Source organism: Carcharhinus amblyrhynchos, chromosome 14 (genome assembly GCF_965287045.1).
Source record: "Carcharhinus amblyrhynchos chromosome 14, sCarAmb.v2.hapA, whole genome shotgun sequence".
Classification (NCBI taxonomy): domain Eukaryota; kingdom Metazoa; phylum Chordata; class Chondrichthyes; order Carcharhiniformes; family Carcharhinidae; genus Carcharhinus; species Carcharhinus amblyrhynchos.
This window is the reverse complement of record NC_137337.1, coordinates 33,431,940-33,440,368: the sequence shown is the minus strand read 5'-3', so window position 1 is coordinate 33,440,368 and position 8,429 is coordinate 33,431,940. Positions and strand designations below refer to the sequence as shown.

General features: G+C 45.0%; 1 long non-coding RNA gene across 1 annotated transcript in view; it reads right to left on the bottom strand.

The window, feature by feature from the left end:
• Positions 1 to 5,839: 5,839 nt before the first annotated feature.
• The window catches only part of LOC145352241 (uncharacterized), a 29,716-nt gene continuing 27,126 nt past the window's right edge, over positions 5,840 to 8,429 (bottom strand). The window contains exon 3 of the long non-coding RNA XR_013888518.1: positions 5,840 to 5,974. This is a non-coding gene — a long non-coding RNA (uncharacterized LOC145352241). The remainder of the gene's footprint in view (positions 5,975 to 8,429) is intronic.

Below are 8,429 nucleotides of genomic sequence, written 5' to 3'. Positions count from 1 at the left end.
CCGATGCACCATCAGGGTCAGGTTATATATCCGAGTACATACTGTTGATATATATCCCGATATATACAGGAATGGCTGCCTGGGCAAGGTAGCAGATGATGGTCAGAGCTAGTCCAACTGTTCCCCCGTAATGGGCTTGAAATCCCAGTCTAGGAGAAAAGAGGGCATAAGTAGACCAGGTACTCCAACAGGGGACCAAAAAAAGAAAGTCAACGGTCAAAAGTGATGGTGGTGGTGGGGTGTGGGCAGGCAGGAAAGCAAAACAAGGCCAAATCTCATTGAATGGCAGCATGCTGAGGGGCCAAATGGCCGATTCTTGGCCCTAATTCTTGTGTTCCAAAAAAATGGGGCAATCTTTGGTTCCCCTGGGATTTTGCCATTTTGCACGTTTAAAAGAAAACCCAATATAAAGGAACATAGATAAATCTTTCTCTCCCACCCCAAAATCTCACAGATTCTGTTTGGGGGAACTGAATGGCTGCCTCAGCAATTCCACCCATGAGGACCTCTATCAACTTCAAATGGAACAGTCATCAGGCCATCGCCCCCTGGAGGCCTCTCATATTCCCTACAAATATCCAATACCAGTAACTGATTCCTCTGAAAGCTGATATTCCACACTGGCAAATGTTGTTCAAGTATGAAGACTGAAATGAGTGTGTAAAGAAAATGCAGTGGTTAGCACTGGTGCGTCACAGCACCAGGGGCCTGGGTTCAATTCCTGGCTTGGGTCACTGTCTGTGCAGAGTTTGCGCACTCTCGTGTGTGTGTGTGTGTGTGTGTGTGTGTGTGTGTGTGTGTGTGTGTGTGTGTGTGTGTGTGTGTGTGTGTGTGTGTGTGTCCATCCGTCCTCCGGGTGCTTTGGTTTCCTCCCATGGTCAATTCTCCTTCAGTGTAGCTGAACAGGTGCTGGAGCGTGGCGACTAGGGGATTTTCACAGTAACTTCATTGCAGTGTTGATGTAAGACTACTTGTGACACTAATAAATAAACTAACTAGAGCATAAAACCAATTCCGGTTCTAAAATGTGTATAAACCAACGGGAACCAAGGAAGGAGATACTTTGCCCAGAAGTCAGACTATCGCAGACATGATAGCTGACTTACAGGAGAAATACGACAGTTTTGCACAGCAAGAGAAAATAAATTTTTTGCTCAGCAGTTTATTTTGCACATATAATGACACCAAATTTAATGCAGGTGCTGTGTGCTTATGTCTTGGATATTAGCTCCAGGCCATCTGGACTGGCTCCCATAATGAAAGCAAGTTGCCCGTTAAAATGGTATTGAGACATGAGCACAGTTACAGACAAAAATTCATAGTGGAAAGGTACTGCATTGACTGGGCACTAGAAAGGCAGATTCATGCATCTGGAGTGCCAGCATCAGAGCTCCTTTAAAAATGAAAAAAAAGCAAAAGGATATAAAACGACAAAGAGTAACGTTACCCTCGAGAGGACCAAATAGATTAGTTTGGAGAAATATGCCCCTGTGGTGTAGTGAATGCCAAATAAAAATCAATAGCAAGCAGAATGTTATATCTCTTTAAAAGTTATTTAAATTGCATGGTGGAAGATTACCTCATATTTAAACATAATTCTTACAAGCTCCTCTTTATGCCACTCTGTTTAGAAATGCTCCCATCGCTTGCTATACTATGCACTGTCAATTTTTTACAAAATCAATATTTTATCCCCATTATTCTCTGCATATTGCTGTCCAAGGGGAAGGAATTTTCTCATCCTTCCTGCCACGGGACTTGTAGTGGACAGGACAGGACCATGTAAAGGTCCATTGACTTTGGGTGGGATTTTCCAGTTTTCGGGAGAGCGCGGCCAGAAAATCCTGCCCCAGAAGTTAGAATTCCATCGGCACAGTGGCACAATGGTTAGTACTACTGCCCCACAGTAGCAAGGACCCAGGTTCGATTCCCGGCTTTGTGGAGTCTGCACATTCTCCCCATGTCCGCATGGGTTTCCCCTGGGTGCTCCAGTTTCCTCCCACAGTCTGAAAGATGTGCAGGTTTGGTGCATTGACCCGAACAGGTATCAGAGTGTGGCGATTAGAGGAATTTCACAGTAACGTCATTGAAGTGTTAGTATAAGGCTTACTTGTGACTAATAAACAAACATTTTTTTCTCCCCCAATTACACAGGAGAAAGGGCGAAGACTGATCAGATCCATCACCAAGGACTCTGTGAAGCATAAGATTCAACCAGTGTGGGTAATTGGTTACAATACGGTTAGTGTCTGTAATGTCTGATTGAGGAAGGGTGTGTAACTGAATCGGCATAACTGGGATGCTGAAAATGTGCACGAACATCTCAGTCGCACAAACAATTACTTCAAGTGAAAACTGCAAAACTCAAAGCTGAACTTGACCTTAGAGTTACGAGAACAGGTTTAAAAAAAAGTGTTTTTATCACCACTAAGAATTTACTGAAAATCTTTACATTTCTCGAATGCCCTAATAGGGTTGCCAATCCTCCAGGATTACTCTGGACTCTCCAGGAATTAAAGATTAATCCCCAGAACACAGCTCTGAGCAATCCTTGGAGGAAAATGGTGGCACGGTGATACAGTGGTTAGCACTGCTGCCTCAGTGTCAGGGACCGGGGTTCGATTCCAGCCTTGGGTGACTGTCTGTGTGGAGTTTGCTTACTCCAACCCCTGCTTCTGTTACTGGATTTAGTCTCTGTGGCAGAAAGGTCTGAGGTGGCACAGTGGTTAACATTGCTGCCTCACAGTGCCAGGGACCAGAGTTCAATTCTGGCCACAGTTGACCATCTGACTGGAGTTTGCACATTCTCCCCATGTCTGTGTGGGTTTCCTCCAGGTGCTCCGGTTTCCTCTCACTCCAAAGATGTGCAAGTTAGGTTGATTGGCCATGTTAAATTGTCCTTTCATGTCAAGGGAATTAGGTGGGTAAATATGTGGGATTATGGGGATAGGACAGGATCTGAGTGTGATTACAGTTGGTGTAGGATCGACGGGCCAAATGGCCTCCTTCTGCACTGTTGATTCTATGATTCTGTCAGGACATCAAAAACAATTAAGTGTGCGATCTACCTGCGGTTCACGCCACACTCCCAATGCATTGAAGGCGGAGAATTTGGCATCCAGCTAAACTTTCGTTCACTGCGGCGGGATGGGAAAATTCCAGTGATAAAGATTCTGGCCTGGGTTGGTTGTTCCTCTGGCAGTTGGTGCGAACAATATTTAATTCATTTGTATCTCAGGAATGTTCACCAAAACAGTTGCCTGCCGCTATCCTGTGAGGCCTTCCAATCTTGTAACACTTCCGTGGGAAATTACATCAACATCAAACCCAATTGCTAAAGAACTGTGCGCACAGATGGTCCTCAGTTGGAAGTGACTTCAGGATGAGTGCAACAAAGCTTTCTGCCATATTGCTGTGCTCCTCTTGATGTGCTGTTCACCACTCTGCCAAGTCAGACTGGTTCCTGCCCGCTATCTCCATGCCAAGCTGGTCTTCATGGAGAGCACCGTGCTGCTGGACCAATGAACCCTGTGTCAGTTCAGTACTGCGCCCGGACTTGAGGAGTACAGGGGTCTCCTTCCCCATCACCATACTTCAACCAGAATTCTCTGGCCATTCGTGTTGGCCAGATTCTCTAATCATGCAAGTGGGTCAGCCCGTGCTGGGGGATTCCTGGCACCATGGAGTGGCTTCAATGGGAATTCCCATTGATAGTGGCAAGACCAGAGGATCCTGCCAGCAGTAAACCAAACCCAAACTCTTCTTGCAATCCTTGTTCTGTGAGAAACGTAACCAATCTCCTTCCTTCCATGTTGGATCGCTTCCTCAGTCTCCAGCCACTGAGAAAAATGCTGAGGGGAAGCCAGAGGATCTTGCTCTTTGTCTCAAAATGGGAGAATTGCACCCAAAATTTTGGGAACCAGAGACCCAGTTGAGTACAACGGAATCCAGGCTGGTAATGGAGGAGGGAAAGCCTGAGTGATCATGTGGGGGAGGGGGGGGGATATGTGGTGAGGGGTGCCAACAGGCTATTGGGGGAAAAGGCTGTGAGGGAAGAAGATCCTGAGGTCACTGGGCCTTTAGGGAGGGTGAACCCAGACAGTAGAGGATTTCTGATGTAAGTGCCCATGACCACACCCCTCCACTTCCCACCTAAGATCTAACTCTTTATTTCTGGATTATCCCACGGAGGAACTTCAGTCCGCCAGCCAGCATAAAAATTGAGGCTGGGGAGGAAATGGCCCTTAAAGGGACTTCCATTTTTTACGAACTTCAGTTCGAACAAGGGCAGGCTTCCTACTTGAGGCCTGGCCAGACTCAGCAGAAAATCGTTGAGATCAAAAGATGGACAACCCAAAGGATCTCCCGCCATACCTGCTAATTTCATGGCAGTTCACGCTCCATCTCCCACCCCTGCCCAGCCTAAAATCCTGTCAGTGGGTGGGAAGAAAAAATTTCTCTGCATCTAATCGAGAGAGAGTGTGCACACACCATGTAAAATGACATTGACGATAACCACAAAACAATTTCTAATGGAGTTACCAAGACATTATCTTTACCACAATGACAGCACTGCACTGAGAGGAGGGAAAGAACTATCCAATGGTCACCTGGTGCTGTCTATGTGGAGGAAGTTAACCACTAGCATGGGATCTGAAAAGAATATAATGATTCTGCTGACAGAAATAGCAGAGCTAAAATCATTTAGAAAAAACTAATCAGAAGGATAATGAGATTAATGCAGCGCACCATACAGTTGACTGCTGGCTAGTGCCAGCCTAGAATCTTATCTTTTTTTGCTAGACCCTTAATAAATTCATTCTCTCTTGCACCAATAATGTGTGCTAATACCCATGCTTTTCCAATGCAGTAAATTAATCTAAAATATGGTTATAGAGTTTATGTATAAACAAATTAATACCAGTAAAGCTGTCAATATAACAAAACTGAGAATGCAGAATGTTTCAAATTCTGGAAAAGCGCAGATGGACAAATATTTGAAGTAAAAAGATAGCTTAATGCTTTGAGTGTCAGACCTGCTGTAAATATTCCCAGCAGTCGGTTGCTATTTTAGTCGATGGAATTTGCAATGTGTACATATGAACATGACAAGAAGGTAGAAAGGAACACACAGCAGCCAAATAAAAAAAAACATAATTAATGAGCTTCTAAGAGCAGAAACAGGGACAGAATCCTGCCATTCTTGTTGGATGGGCAGGCGCTGCTGGAGTCACCCAACACCACACTGCGGCCAGGATTCTCTGGCTGTTCACACAGGCCACATTGTCTGGTCAAATAAACGGATCAGCCCTTGCCGTGGCTTTCCTGGCAACATGGGGTGGTCTCAATGGGAAATCCCATTGATTGCGGTGAGATCAGAGGAGCCTGCCAGCAGTGAACTGCATGCCTCCTTTAGCTAGTGAGAAAAACACTGAGGGGAGACCAGAGAATCTTGCCCTTAGTCTCAAAATGGGAGAATTGCACCCAAAGTCTTGGGAACCAGAGACCCAGTTAAGTGCAAGGGAATCCAGATCGATAAACTTGTGGAAGAAAAGTTAAAATTTAGAAAACTGCTATAATACAATTTGCACTGTGAAAAATATTCCCAGTGGGTAATCCATTCTGTGAGTTAAGCTAATGGGTCAAACTCTTACGAAATAGTGAGAGTTATTAAGCCAGAATTAGCACAAGAAAATGGCAGGGATGAAAAAAGAAAAGACATTTAGTTCATCGAGGCTCATCCCTTTCCCCCCCGACTCAATATTGTGCACCTTATCCATTTGCTTCACTTTTCATACAATGCAAAATGGTCAAAATGAAATCAAAACATACTGTGAAAAACGATCTCATCCAATTCTCGAAACCGAACTCTCCTTGCAGTCCTCATTCTGTGAGAAACGTAACCGTCGGCCTTCCTTGTTGTCATGTTGGATCTCTTCCGCAGTATGGACGTTGGACATTTTCGTACAGTCACCTGCTGATTTAAAAAAAATTATTTATCAAGCTCCCTCTGTATCCACTGTCACAATTAAAACCTATACTTCTCTATTTGTGGTTGACGTGATTTAATCCAAAAAAAAGTACAGCGTTTAAGCAAACAGCTTTAGAATATTAACTCCAATACAAATATCGTTTTGTTTTAAGTCACAAGTTTACTTATTAGTCACAAGTAAGGCTTACATTAACACTGCAATGAAGTTACTGTGAAATTCCCCTAGTCGGCACATTCTGGCACCTGTTTGGGTCAATGCACATAACCAGCATGTCTTTCAGAACGTGGGAGGAAACTGGAGACCCGGAGAAACCCACGCAGATACGAGGAGAACATGCAATCTCCACCCAGACGGTGACCTAAGCCAGAGATTAAACCCGGGTCCCTGGTGCTGAGAGGCAGCAGTGCTAACTACTGTGCCACCATGCTGCCCATCGTTTCACTGAATCCCCAGTTTGTCGTCTTGAAATCCATGTAAACCTGAATCATGTCATTAAATTTTCGTGAAAGCGATAACCTGCCAGGGGAAACATGGGTCAATATTGACCCTTAACTGAACTCTTGAGTTGAAAGTACCTGATCCAGAAGCTAAACACTACTTGGCCTGATCTGATTTTTATTTAATGATGGGTATAAATATAAATGACAACTAATCCAGTCTGTAGCCCTAGTTCATTCTCTTTAATGGCAAGACCAGGAACAGATACAAATGACCCACAGAAGCCCACGCTGACATGTTAAATTACCTTGGGTGCACAACACATTTTTGAAAATAACACATTTGCTTTCAGTCTTCTAGCATCTGGTGTGTTTTCAAATCTCTGCGGCAAAAGCTTATTTGAGAGATCTCAGATCTTGAGAGAAGGTGCAGCAAGATGCCACAATGGTTAGCACTGCTGCCTCACAATGCCGAGGACCCGGATTGGGTCACTGTCTGTGTGGAGTTTGCACATTCTCCCCGTGACTGCTTGGGTTTCCTCCAGGTGCTCTGCTTTCCTCCCACTGTCCAAAGATGGGTGGGTTAGGTGGGTTGGCCATGCTAAATTATCTCTCAGTGTCCGGGGGATGAACCTGTGTGGGATTGTAGTTGGTGCAGACTCGATGGGCTGAATGGCCTCCTTCTGGGATCCTATAATCTAGCAGGAGATCAGCGGTGGAATCCTGGGAGATGACTAAATTGTAAGGTTTTAAAGAATCTAGAGAAGGTTGGTGGATATAATGCATAAAATTAGCAGTGATATTTCAAATAGACTACACTTGGTCAACAAAAATATTGGCTGCAAAAATTTGGCCCTGTGTGGCAATTATTACTGGTGTTGCAGAGGCTGCTTTCCAACTAAAATGGCAGCCAGGGCACTTCTGTTCATCTCCAACAGCTGGCAGCTGATGCCATCTTAGTGAAGGCATTAGTGTGTGCGCCTGCGCTGGTGTACTCAACATGGGTAAATGATGATGTCAGTCAGCTACTAACACCGATTTGACACCACTGCTAACATTCTGGAATTCAGTGCTCCAGTTAACACCTTCTCAAACATGCACAGTCGAACATGCATTTAATGGCAGGAAAAATCTCCCTTCACCGACGTTATTTAAAGTGATCATAGAATCCCTACAAAGCAGAAGGGGGCCATTCAGCCCATCAAGCCTGCACTGACAACAATCTCACACAGGCTCTACCCCCATAATCCCACATATTTATCCTGCTAACCTCCCTGACACTAAGGGACAATTTAGCATGGCCAATCTACCTAACCTGTATATCTTTGTAGTGTGGGAGGAAACTGGATCACCAGGAGGAAACCCATGTAGATACGGGGAGAATGCGCAAATCCCACACAGACAGCGACCCAAGCTGGGAATTGAACCTGAGACCTTGGCACTCTGAGGCAGCAGTGCTAACCACTGTGCCACTGTGTTGCCTGATCACCAGCAACTTGCAGGTTAGAGTTACTGATTGCTTTCTGCCTGCTCTGTGCAGTGCGTTTGGAGGTGAAATCTGCAGGGCATGGTGCAGCAAATACGGAAAAAATTGCTCCCCGTTATGGATGCTATAGTAGGATGAGATGGAGATGGTGAAGAGGTAGCAAACAAGCAGGTCAGTTGTCCACAGAGGGAAGAGGAAGAAGAAGAATGGGAGAAGGGCTTTCAACAGGAGAGCTTATCCACTGGGGGCCTTTGTGAGGAATTGATTTTCCCTCAACTAAGCCAGGAATTTTGTATGTGGCATCTTTGCTTCACAAAGGTGGTGTTCACAGAACTCTGCCATCTCTTACAGCTAGACATGCAGCTTTGGAGAGGGTGAGGTCAGAGCTGCCAGTGGCTGTGAAAGTAACTATGATCCTGAACTTCTTCACTTCAGGGTCAGGATCCTTCCAGGGGGAGAAGGTGACGTTTATTTTGCTCTATTAAAAATGGCAGGAGAGATTTTGTTGCGTAC